The 13,494-nt window shown below is 40.1% G+C and overlaps 1 pseudogene across 1 annotated transcript; it reads right to left on the reverse strand.

Moving 5' to 3' along the window:
* Positions 1-11,491: 11,491 nt before the first annotated feature.
* On the reverse strand, positions 11,492-12,784 carry LOC104672845 (annotated as a pseudogene). Its single transcript, XR_004059590.1, has one exon. The product of XR_004059590.1 is annotated as an MOB-like protein phocein pseudogene (transcript).
* Between the last annotated feature and the right edge of the window lie 710 nt (positions 12,785-13,494).

Raw genomic sequence — 13,494 nt, forward strand, 5'->3', positions numbered from 1 at the left:
TTCTACAAAATGACCAGTGCAAAAGTATTTATTAATACCTTTTACCTGGTTAAAAGGTTAATAGCTATTGTTTGGTTAAAGGCTGTTAGGTAGAAAAAACTTAAATAAGCAGAGTAGAAGACTGTCTCTGTTCTTTCTTTTCTTTTTTCTTTTTTTTTTCTACAAAATGACCAATGCAAAAGTATTTATTAATACATTTTACCTGGTTAAAAGGTTAGTAACTATTGTCTGGTTAAAGGCTGTTAGGTAGAAAGAAACTTAAGCAGAAAGATAGATTGTATGATGATCAAAATTATTTTAAAAGTTTAATATTACAAAATAGCTATTTTATGCATATATGTCTAGATATAAGAATGGACAAATTAACAACCTATTATTTTCTCTCTCTCTCTCTTTTTTTTTTTTCCGAGATGGAGTCTTGCTCTGTCATCGAGGCTGGAGTGCAGTGGCGTGATCTCAGCTCACTGCAACCTCTGCTTCCCAGGTTCAAGCGGTTCTCCTGCCTCAGCCTCCCGAGTAGCTGGGCTTACAGGCGCGTGCCACTATGCCCGGCTAATTTTTGTATTTTTAGTAGAGGTGGGGTTTCACCATGTTGGCTAGGCTGGTCTCGAACTCCTGACCTCAGGTGACCTGCCCGCCTCAGTCTCCCAAAGTGCTGGGATTACAGGTGTGAGTCACTGCATCTGGCTAATTTTTTCTCTTTTTTAAAGCTACCTAAAGTGAAGGAAGTAATGAACTCCTTGGATTTCCTCTCCAACAATCCCTCTCCATTCAGATATGCCCTTCGTGGCTCTTCGAGTCCACAAACTGGCATCCAGCCCCAGTAAAGATGAAAAAAAGAGTAGATACTTGAAGTACTGGCCTTCCTCTGAGTTCTTGGCCGTTTCTAATACTTGATGCAGTGGGAAGGGCATGTGTCCCAAAGACAGGTTCTGGGTACTTGCATTCTGTAGTTGAGTGTACAAGAGATGTTCCTACATTTCAGTCCGTTTGGGCATTCATGTCGGCTTTATTACTAGTTCTGTAAGCTGAAATAACTCATGCATCCACATCCTGGGCCATAAAGACAATCACCAAATATTACCAATGCCTACAAAATCTGGGGAAAGTAAGAATGTCTCTCCTATTGATTTCATAAAAACAGTCAGAATCCTGGCAGGAACAGATGGCACACTTTACCTAGGAAACTTGAGAGGTGTTTAATAAAACAATGTTTGCAAAAGCGAAGCTTAAAGGAGCCAAAAAGAAAAAGTAAAGTGTCCTGGGGCTAGCAACAGCTCAGGAGCTGTCCCATCCCTTTGCTTGAGAAGCCTGGGGAAGGTGTGATTACCAGGATCAGGAGGTGTTGACTGTAGCGAGGGGGCCACCTTGGGAACTTGCCTGAAGTCACATGTCATCAGGGAGATAGGCACAAAGACTGGCTAGCTTGATGCATAGCAAGCTGTTGTAATCTTTGGAGCATGAAATCTGCACAGCAGAAGTAACCACCTTTGAGTGCTAATAAAATCAAATCTGCCCCTAGGGTTTTAAAGTTGTCATGGTCCATGAAATTTGGTTTCTTTTTCCTTCTAATTTAAATCCTGCAGGGGCTTCATGTATCCTTTACCATAGATGAGATCTGGATACGAAATTAAGCCAAAAGAGATAGAGTACATTGAAATCTGTGAATTACAGAAGTTTGCAAAGATATTAACACATATCTATGAATTTGAACTAGTCTTAGGGGAAAAAAATCAATGATCAAATAATAAAATTAGAAGGAACCTGTGGTGATCATCTACTTGTATTACAAACCCCCACACTTATTTTTTCCTAAGAAGGTTTCAGTGACTATTTCTAGTAAGATGTGTCATATTGATTCACACAAAGATGAGATTTCATAAATATGTACCACAAAATAAATATGGCAGTCACTTATACAGCAATAGAAACTTGAGCTTAAAATTCCATCTTCCATCCCAGGATGGCTCAGTTGTCCCATAGTTTTAATTTTATGCAAGCTACCATGAATCTTTCTTTGACACTGTGCCAGTGTTTTCATTCAGGCTTCCCTGAACATTGGCAACTATCAGCTATGAAACAGTTATTCCAGATGAACCAGTGTATGAAAGGTTGTAGTGTACTCTGAGAATTTAAGAACCTAAATTTGAGAAACACTGCCTTGGCCAGTTTCAGAAGATGCCAGTTCTCAGCCAGTATGGGGTCTCAGTAAAGCGAAGTGATTATCCTTGACACTAGACACAGAAGTAGCACCCTTCTTATTATAGGCTGTAGGAAGTATAGACTTTCTACAGGCAGATCAAAGTCCAGCATCCAAGTCTGTACACAGATGTGCACATCTGTGAGTTCGCTTGCCCTGAGTCCTGGGGACGAGGTAGGTATTCAGGAAATGACTCCAGTTCATCTGTCTCTGGCTCCTATTATATATATTTGTTTGTTCTGTAGTAATTAGGCAAGGAAGGAGGACTGTTAAAGCTCAGAGAGATTATTTTGTTCCAGAAAATTCGTTTTATCATTTAAAGTAAGAAATATATCTTTCATGATGGAGGATCAGATGTTTAAAAATAGTAAATCAGAAAACAAGTCACCATTAGGGTGTCGATTCCAAGTATAGAAAGGATGCATTGCTTTACATTAACTGGCAGAATAGGAGTCCACAGCTTGTTTCCTCCAGGGGATATTTTGAATTGTAAAATCTGAAAAAAAAATAGATGTGATATGTAAAGAAAGTTGTAAGAAATGCTTCTTTCGTCACAAAAGACTGCTTCCTCTTTGGTGAGACGGTACAGTGGTGTGACAAGAAATGTAAACTCTGGAGATAGAGTGGCTTAAAACTTAGTGGCTATGTTCCCTTGGTAAATCACTCAAACCTTCTGTGCCTTGGTTTTCTGATTTATAAAGTGAGGGTAATAACAGTACTTGCTTGGTGGGGCAGCTGTTAAGATCATACGAGTTCACACATATGAACACTTAGTACCTGGTACATGATAAGTACCCTATATGTGTTTTCTGTTTTTATTATTTCTACCATCTGAATCAGTACATATAATCAAGTGTATGTAAAATTTATTGTTCCTGTTTGTTTAGAAGTCTACCTCCACTAATTATACTGAGAGTTCCTTGTAGGAATAAGCACTGATGGTATATTTGGAGGAATAAACAATCTATAACTTTGCTGCTCAGGAAGAAAAAGGTAGTCAGGATTAGAGACATAGCTTTGGAATAATAAATAATAATAGCTATCATTTATTGAATACTTATAATATGCCAAACAGTTCTAAACGCTTCACATATATTATCTCATTTGATTTTCATAACGACCCTGATGATGAGTCACTTTATTATGCTCGTTTTGTAGAGGAAAACTGGCGCACAGACAGGTGAAGTAACTGCCCAAGGTCACACAAGCAGGATGCCACAGTGCTAGAATTTGAGCAGCCCTGTGGCTCCGATCTGCAATCACAATTGTCATTATATTATCGTAATATTGATGTTTTATAGAGTGGGCTGAAATTCAGCCAGTACAACAGAGTGTGATCAGACTGGTTGTCTATTTGGTTGATGCCCTGTTCTGATTTAGTTGGTGCTTGGATGATATCAGTTGTTAAATAGATTATGACTGTTACTCCTGATTATAGGTTGAAGCTGTGACAATAAATGAAGTCTCCTGGGAAGTGTATTTATGAGTAAACTAATATTTAAGCACCAAGAAAGCAAAGATAATGTTTGTTTTTTCCCCTTCCATATTCTCAGTTCCTAGAAAAGACTGTTTTTACTCAATCTATTGAATGAATGAATGATTAACAGATGATAACCTTGTAAAACATCTCTATTTAGGGCTGGACAGAGTAAAAGAAACCTAGAGAAGAAAAATAAGAAGACAAGATAGAGGACAATATATGTTATGCATGTCAAGGAGTTTTAAGAATAATGTCGGCCAGGCGCGGTGGTTCATGTCTGTAATCCCAGCACCTTGGGAGGTCAAGGCGAGCGAATCACCTGAGGTTAGGAATTCAAGACCAGCCTGGCCGACAGAGTGAAACCCTGTCTCTACTAAAAATACAAAATTAGCAGGGCACAGTAGTGCATGCCTGTAATCCCAGCTACTTGGGAGGCTGAGGCAGGAGAATCTTTTGAACCTGGGAGGAGGTTGCAGTGAGCTGAGATCATGCCATTGCACTCCAACCTGGGCGACAAGAGTGCAATTCCATCTCAAAAAATAGAATAAAATAAAATAAAATAAAGAAGAATAGTGTCGTCAAACACATGGATGCTACAAATAGGTAAAGGAAGATAACGATAGAACAGAACCCATGAGTGTCTTTAGCAAAGGATTTCCAAAGGAGTGAGGAGCAGAAGATAAGGACATAGACTAAAGAGTATACACTCTTATTGTTGAGAAACTTGGCAGAGAAGAAAAGAACACATGTGCCGAGCACAGTGGCTCATCCCTGTAATCCCAGCACGTTGGGAGGCTGAGGCAGGCGGATTGCTTGAGCCCAGGAGTTCAAGATCATTCTGGATAACATGGGGGAGACCCTGTCCCTAAAAAAATATATATATATTTTTAATTAGCTGGGTGTGGTGGTGCACTTCTGTGGTCCTAGCTACTCAGGAGGCTGAGGTGGGAGGATCACTTGAGCCCAGGAGGTCGAGGCCACAGTGAACTGTGATTGCACCACTGCACTCCAGCCTGGATGACAGCGAGACTCTGTCTCAAAAAAACAAAACAATAGAAGAGGATACATGTGAGTAACACGTACCTGGAGAATAGAGGGAAGATGATCTTTTTTATCTGGTTTTTAAAGTTCCATTAGTGACAGTCTGAAAATTCTAATAGATCTTAGGAACTCCACAAAACTATTCTAAAGTTCACCTGATAGAAGAAACATGTAGCCAACACCAAAAAAAATTCTGTAACAGAAGAGCAGTGATGGAGCTTACCTTTTAGTTACTTGGCCTCCTCATTTCCGTGTTTCTCCTCTGCCTCAGCTGGGACTCCCTTGGTCACACACTTGCATTTGTTATTGATTGTAACTACTTTGCTTTCAAAATAGTTAATCCATCCTGTGTCTGACAATAACATACTTTTTGTAATTTTATTTTTTTTAAGATGGAGTCTCGCTTTGTTGCCCAGGCTGGAGTGCAGTGGTGTGATCTTGGCTTACTGCAACTTCCACTTCCTGGGTTCAAGTGATTCTCCTGCCACAGCCTCCCAAGTAGCCGGGATTACAGGCACGTGCCACTATACCTGGCTAATTTTTTGTATTTTTAGTAGAGACGAGGTTTCACCATGTTAGCCAGGATGGTCTCAAACTCCTGACCTCCCACCCGCCTCAGCCTCCCAAAGTGCTGGGATTACAGGCTTGAGCCACCGCGCCTGGCCTCTAAATTCTTTAGCTTGTTCGTTTAAGCACACACACTCCACTTATTTGATGACCTTATCAAGATGGCTGGGTTCATTACCTTTCTGGCTTTTCCCAACATACCAGCCCTCTCCTTTCTCCATTTTCCTTCTTATCCAGCTCAGAGACTCCTTCCTACCCGAAGCTGCTTTCCTGTCAATCTTTTCATTGATTCCACCTGCCAAAATTCTACACCTGCTTAGGGTTAGCCCTAACCATCAGCATTCTCCATGCCTGCACCTGAGCAGCTGAGCGCTAGAGACAGTCACACAATAGATCAGAGACTATAACATTGTAACTGCTATGGGCTCACTCCTGTAATTCTAACACTTTGGGAAGCCAAGGCAGGAGGATTGCTTGAGGACAGGAGTTTGAGACCAGCCTGGACAACAACAACAACAACAACAACAACAACAACAACAACAACAACAACAAATGAGCCAGGTGCATGCCTGTGGCCCCATCTACTTGGGAGCTGAGGCAAGAGGATCCCTTGAGCCCAGGAGGATAAGGCTGTAGTGAGCTATAATTGTACCACTGCACTCCACCCTGGGCAACAGAGTGAGATCTGTCTCTTAAAACAAAATTAAGACCACTATAAACTTATAAGCAACATCCCAAATGGACTCATAACTCTAGAGTATATTGGGAGGCCAACGCAGGTGGGTCACTTGAGGTCAGGGGTTTGAGACTAGCCTGGTCAACATGGTGAAACTCCGTCTTCACTAAAAATGCAAAAATTAGCTGGGTGCATGCCTATAATCCCAGCTACTCGGGAGGCTGAAGCAGAAGAATCGCTTGAACCCAGCAGGTGGAGGTTGCAGTGAGCTGAGATTGCACCACTGCACTCCAGCCTGGACAACAGAGCAAGGCTCTGTCTCAAACAAACAAACAAAAAAATCTGCTCTATTTATCTTGTCAACTCACTCTCCCAGCCCCAAGTGGCTGGAGATGGAGATGAGTAAGTGTATTTATTTATTATTTATTTACTTATTTATTTAGAGACAGAGTTTGCTCTGTCACCCAGGCTGGAGTACAGTGGCATGATAACAGATCACTGCAGCTTCAAACTCGGGGACTCAGGTGTTCCTCTCACCTCAGGATCTCAATCAAGTAGCTGAGACTACAGGCATATGCCACCACACTTGGCTAATTAAAAAAATTTTTTTTTGTAGAGACAGAGTCTCACTATGTTGTCCAGGCTAGTGGTCTCAAACTCCCAGGCTCAAGTGATCCTTCCAAGGCTGGTCTGGAACTCCTAGATTCAGGCAATCCTCCCCCCTCGTTCTCACATAATGCTGGGATTACAGGAGTGAGCCATTGAGCCTGGTCCACAACTTATTACTTATTAAAGTTTCTTTTTCTTTTTTTTTTTTTTTGAGATGGAGTCTAGCTTTGTCACCCAGATTGGAGTGCAGTGGCACGATCTCGGCTCACTGCAACCTCAGCCTCCTGGGCTCAAGCGATTCTCTTGCCTCAGCCTCCTGAGTAGCTGGGATTACAGGCATGTACCACCACACCCGGCTATTTTTTTTTTTTGTATTTTTAATAGAGATGGAGTTTCACCATGTTGGCCAGGCTAGTCTCAAACTCCTGACCTCAAGTGATCCACTTGCCTCAGCTGCCCAAAGTGCTGGAATTACAGGAGTGAGCCACTTGTAATCCCGTTCTTCTCCTGCAGTCCCCATGTTCAATTCATTATCTTCCCTACTTTTACATCCTAATAACTCTCTTGATTCCATTCCCTTCTCTGTATATCTACTATCTTATCCTGATATCATCTCATGCCTGTCCTACAGTGGAGGAAAGGCAGGATGTGAAAAGAAGAGGCATCTGTTCTTTGGTTTGAGTGACTGGGTAAATACTGGAGTCATTTTACAAAATCCAGAATATCTACTTTTAGGCTGGGCTCGGTGGCTCTCACCTGTAATCACAGCAGTTTGGGAGGCCGAGGCGGGTAGATCATTTGAGGCCAGGAATTCAAGACCAGCTTGGCCAATATGGAAAACCCTGTCTCTACTAAAAATGCAAAAACTATCCAGGTGTCGTGGTGCATGCCGGTAGTCCTCAGCTAGTAGGAGGCTAAGGCATGAGAATCACCTGAACCCTGGAGGTGGAGGTTGCAGTGAGCCGAGATCACACTGCTGCATTCCAGCCTGGGAGACAGAACAAGATTCTGCCTCGAAAAAAAAAAAAAAGAAAGAATATCTACTTTTTAAAAATTCAGTTTGAATTGCTTCTGCCTTCATGATTGCAGACGTTGTGTGTGTAGGGAATTCAATATAATTTTCTTAGGAGAGAGGCCTAATTAAATATGCAGATTTAGACGATGTCAACATAAAGGTGGTTGGAATATAGAGGTATATATGAGAATTCCTATTGCAAGCGTGTATTATGAGAAAAAGCCACAGATACACTCTAGAGAACACCATCATTTAAAGACAAGTAGAGGAAAAGAAAATGTAAAGAAATTGAGGAAGAATAGTCAGGGTTAAGTTGTTTCCACTCTCTAGACAACCAGTGAGTGGCCCTTCCCACAGGAAACCAACCTTAGGTGTTATTGTTACTGTTTCTTTTCTTTCTTTCTTTCTTTTTTTTTTAATGGCTATCTTCTTCTAAGGAGGTTGCATGAATATTTAAGCAAATACTTGATATCCATAGTTCAATTAGCTGCCACGTTATGATGACACACAACAAACTGAGTCCTGCCCACAGCCACGTGAGTGTGCCGTCTTGGAAGCAGATCCTCTAACATGAGCCCAGCCTTCAGAAGAGCAAACCCCTGCAGACAGCCTGACTGCAACCAAATGTGAGACCTGAGCACCAAGGTAACCCACTCCCAAACTCCTGATCCACAGAAACTGTGAGATAATTAAATGTGTCTTGCATAAGCCACTAAGTGTTGGTACAATTTGTTCCACTGCAACAGATAATCAATATGACAGAGAGAAATAAAAGTTTCTGGCATTCAAGTTTCTTTCTTCTTAAGCCACATATCATCTTAATTTTTTTTTTTTTTTTTTTGAGACGGAGTCTTGCTTTGTCTCCTAGGCTGGAGTGCAGTGGCACAATCTCGGCTCACTGCAAGCTCCATCCCCCGGGTTCACGCCATTCTCCTGCCTCAGCCTCCCGAGTAGCTGGGACTACAGGTGCCCGCTACCACGCCCGGCTAATGTTTTGTATTTTTAGTAGAGACGGCGTTTCACCGTGTTAGCCAGGATAGTCTCGATCTCCTGACCTTGTGATCCACCCGCCTCAGCCTCCCAAAGAGCTGGGATTACAAGCGTGAGCCACCACACCCGGCCTATCTTCTTAATTTTAGAGCTCAGACAAGTTAATGTCTGGGTTACAGTGTTGAAGTGACAGAGGTATGAAAATTTTTAGGCTCTCTGACATACACACAGTGCTCCTTGTACCTTCTCACATTGCTTTTAATAATTCTAAATCTCTTTTCATCATTTGTTAAGTGATTGCCATAGACAGGTAGGTCTTACATTAGCCATTAACATAGGTGCTGGCAATATAAAGGTGAAGAAAGTGAGTCTAGTGGATTAGTAAAAAATAGAGCTATGGGATGATGGAATACTGGAGAAATCAGCTTGATAAGAATAATGGACAGGAGGCCAGATGAGGTGGCTCACGCCTGTAATCCCAGCACTTTGGGAGGCCAAGGCGGGAGAATCACTTGAGGCCAGGAGTTCCAGGCCAGCCTGACCAACATGGTGAAACACCATCTCTACCAAAAAACCAAAAATTAGCCATGGCACACTCCTGTAATCCTAGCTACTAGGTAGGCTGAAGCACAAGAACTGCTTGAACCCAGCAGGCAGAGGTTGCAGTGAGTTGAGATCATGCCACTGCACTCCAGCCTGGGCAACAGAGTGAGACCCTGTCTCAAAAAAAAAAAAAAAAAAAAAAAAGCAGAAGAAGGAGAAGAGTGAACATCAGAAGAGTCAGATAACAAAACCATGGGGAGCAAGGGCATCAGAATAGGTGTGTTTCGGCAAGAAAAAAGTTAAAAAGATTGAGAAAATTTATATCTACCTCAGGGATCAGTCAAGTCAACCCAAATTTATCCTGCTAGTATTATTATGATTGGACGCATGGAATTACTTAATATGTTATCTATTTCAATTTTTAGGTCCTTCCTATATTGCTTCATAACTTTTACTTCTTACATAGTTTTATTATTTTTTTTTCAAATATACTTTTTGTTTTTCTTAGAGGTGGGGTCTTGCTTTGTTGCCTAGGCTGGTCTCGAACTCCTGGGTTCAAGCTATCCTTCCTCCTCCGCCTCCCAAAGTGCTGGGATTATAGACAGCCACCACACCTGGCCCTCATATAATTCTTTTTTTTTTTTTTCTTTTGGAGCTGTTTTATGATCAATTCCAAACATACAATACAGGGAAGGTGAAATGAGTAAGAAAAAAATCATATTTAATTCCCCGTTAACCCTAAACCATATTATTCAAAATGTGTTTCAAAATACTCAGCCAGATCACCAAATCTCAGTCACTACCTTAGTATAAATATTCACTAGGAAAATAGTCAAGCACAGAAATCCACTGTGAGACACCATCTAGAGAGAACAGCTACACTGCTATATATAATTTATTAACTTAGTAGTTTAGTCTCTCAATATTTAGCAAGTTTGTTTAAAAATTACTATTACCATTGGTTTATAGTGTCATTAATATAAATCCATAATTTCAAAGTCAACATTCCTTTCACTGTGAACATAAGACTTCTTAAAAGCTAGTTGTGGGTTGGGGAACAGTAATGACTGTGGCTGGTGGGAACTGTTGAAAGCCAAAAAGACTGGCAAGCTTGGAAATGCATACATGATATATACACACACCCTCAGTATACTACTGTTACCCATATTTTTGCTGTACATTCTTGTCTCAAAAGATGGTATAAATTATTCCCTTAAATTTGAAAAAACAAGATAAATACATGTTCATCTTCATTTCAAAATTACCCTTTTAAATAAAAAAGAAGTTCCTCATGTTTGTTAAATCTGTTCAAAAGTTGGATTTAAGGCTGGGCGTGGTGGCTCAAGCCTGTAATCCCAGCACTTTGGGAGGCCGAGACGGGCGGATCACGAGGTCAGGAGATCGAGACCATCCTGGCTAACACGGTGAAACCCCATCTCTACTAAAAAATACAAAAAAAAAAAAAAACTAGCCGGACGAGGTGGCGGGCGCCTGTAGTCCCAGCTACTCCGGAGGCTGAGGCAGGAGAATAGCGTGAACCCGGGAGGCCGAGCTTGCAGTGAGCTGAGATCCGGCCACTGCACTCCAGCCTGGGTGACAGAGCAAGACTCCGTCTCAAAAAAAAAAAAAAAAAAAAAAAAAAAAAAAGTTGGATTTAAATACTTTCTTCACAACATGTACAATGTTTTCACCCTTAGTGCCTCATTACAATAAGTTTGGCAATAAGACCTCCAGTGCTTTATCAAAAATGGCATTCAACAGATTATAAGATTGTTAAATCTGCATTTGAATCATTCTTATCACAATGAATTATAACAAAGTCCAAAAACTGTATGACTATTCATCAACACCCTTGGAACCTATGAATTATTGCAAATAATCTCACACGTGCATGTAATTCAAACATAAACTTCGTGGGAGAGGGGGTGTAAAACAAATACTACAGTATTTCTTCAATTCTATTTAATGCTGCCTAGCTGGTTAAGTGAAAGATTGGTATTACTAACAGGAAGAGTCAAACCATTTTAAGGACTGTTTTCTAAGTAGAATAATTTTTGCAAAACAAAATAAGCAAGAGCCTATGCAAATACATTTTCTTGTAGTGTAATGTAATTGCTAATATGAGGTATAATCTGTAAGCAATTAATACAAATATAAATAGGTATAAGCCACCACTAACTCAGTCTGGTGAAAAGCTTCTCAGTTAAAGTAGTTTGAGGATAAGGTTAAGGGAAACGAGAAGGGGTGGACAGGGCAGGTTTCCAGTGAGAACATAATTTATGTGCCTTATCATTATGATCATCGTGTATGTACCAGTCCACTGTTGCAGAAAGGTAAATCCTTTCCAAGTATGTTATACTTTATGTTACACAGTAAAATTATTTAAGTATTACTAATGCTTCATCTGCATTTGTATTTAGATATACACATAATTATATATGCGTATCAAAAACTATAAACAGAATTTTAAAACACTTTTATCTCAATTGGGGAAAGTTAACAGGTAAGACAAAACTATGTACTATAGAATTTTTTAGGATATCTAAACTCAAGGTAAAACCAATGGAAAACATTTCTACCTCTTCAGTAAATGGCTTGTGTGAAACCTCAAGCTCTCAATCATTTTTTTTTACAGATGGGTTTGTTTGATGAGGATTCCGATCCAATGATTGTTTAGCAGCAATTTTACCAAACTGTAAATTCTTTTATTAACAGGCATTATAAACAGATAATACTAATCTTATTTAAAAACCATGAGTGCCACATTGGTGAATATACAGCTTATGAATAACTTAAAAAGTATTTCCCATTTTAAAAGGCAAACCCAGCATACAAAAACCTATACTAAACAAAGAAGCTATAATATAGATACATGATTGATGTGTCTAAAATGATATATACAGTACATAATTAATGTTAATTATATGATCAGTACATTTTTCCATATGATTCCCTTCATGCTTCACTTTCCCCAGAAACTGAATTCTGTACTTCCTCTTCTAAAATTGGTACAATCAGGTTATCCTTGGACATCAAATTGTATTTCATCACAAATTTAGTAAACCGATGACACAAAAATGTTTCATTTTCATATTCATCAAATATCTGCCGATGATGAAAATAAGCATGTGAAAATATTCTGTAAATCCTACGGCATACTGATCCTAGTTTCGCTACAGATGATTCCTTTATGCTAACTCTGCTGGGAAAATATTTATTGCTATTCAGAAGACATGCAGCACCATCAAGTGTATGTCTAGTATAGTCTATAGCAGGACACTCTTTTGGAGTTTTATGAGCTGCACAAAGAAAAATCCATTGTTCAGTTGCTGTCATTTGTGTGCAAGTATCTGGATGGCATTCACTCTGAAGTTTGACAGCAAGTCCATTTAGCTCAAGGCAGAACTGCCTTAAATGTTCATACTTCCACACACCTTCATCTTGGCCTTCAGGTGGTTCAAGAATTTTGTCAATATTGGAGAAATCTGCTCTTATGTTCTGTTGAATATACTGTTTAACAGCTAGTGTACTGTCCATTTCATCAAAGGATTCATCAGGCCAATTATAGAAATCCTGCGCTTTGGTGCCCGGCCTGTTCTGCCTCAGCACTGCCGTCCCCTCCGCCATGACCATAGTGGCAGCGTCTAGGCGGCTGGAGTCGGTACCCGGATGTAGGGACTCTTTAGTTTTATCTTATCTAATTTAAGGCAATCCTTTATCCGTAGGCAAAATTTACATTTCTATGCCTTATAATCTTTTATTTAAACACATTTTACTTTTTTTTACATAACTCACATGTAAATCTATTTTTAGTAGTTTGAATTACATGTTATAGTGGTAACTTTTAGCAATTTTTAACTAGTGTAAAACCTGATGAGTTGTTTTAATTATGTACTAGACACAGATAAACTCTGACTTTTTCCAGCATAGTTAGAGGTGTGATTAATTTCATATGTCCCCAGGCCTTACCAAATTGTAAACCAAGCAGTTTACAACCTTGAAACATTTAGAAACCTAGGAGCCTCAAAATAAAAAGAAAGAGTTGGGGTCTGCTCCTGTACTCACCCTTCTGACAATCCCAGATGTGGCCCCAAAATGAAGCAGCATTGTTGTTTGGGGTAAATACCCGAGGTTTATTGTCTCACATCAAAGGAATCGAGGATGCAAACACACAAGTAGTGAGTTTAAGAGCAGTGGTTTTATAGGTGAAAGAAAGAGAAAAGAGAATAACTCTCTCTCCTGCAGAGAGGGGCCCCTGAGTGGGTCTTCCAGTTCTGTGGTGAAATGTACTTCCAGTTCTGTGGTGAAATTCACGAGGTTTTATAGATGAGCTTGAGAATGCAGTGTCTGATTTACATAGGACCCAGAGATTG

The sequence above is a fragment of the Rhinopithecus roxellana genome, chromosome 10 (assembly GCF_007565055.1).
Source record: "Rhinopithecus roxellana isolate Shanxi Qingling chromosome 10, ASM756505v1, whole genome shotgun sequence".
NCBI lineage: Eukaryota > Metazoa > Chordata > Mammalia > Primates > Cercopithecidae > Rhinopithecus > Rhinopithecus roxellana.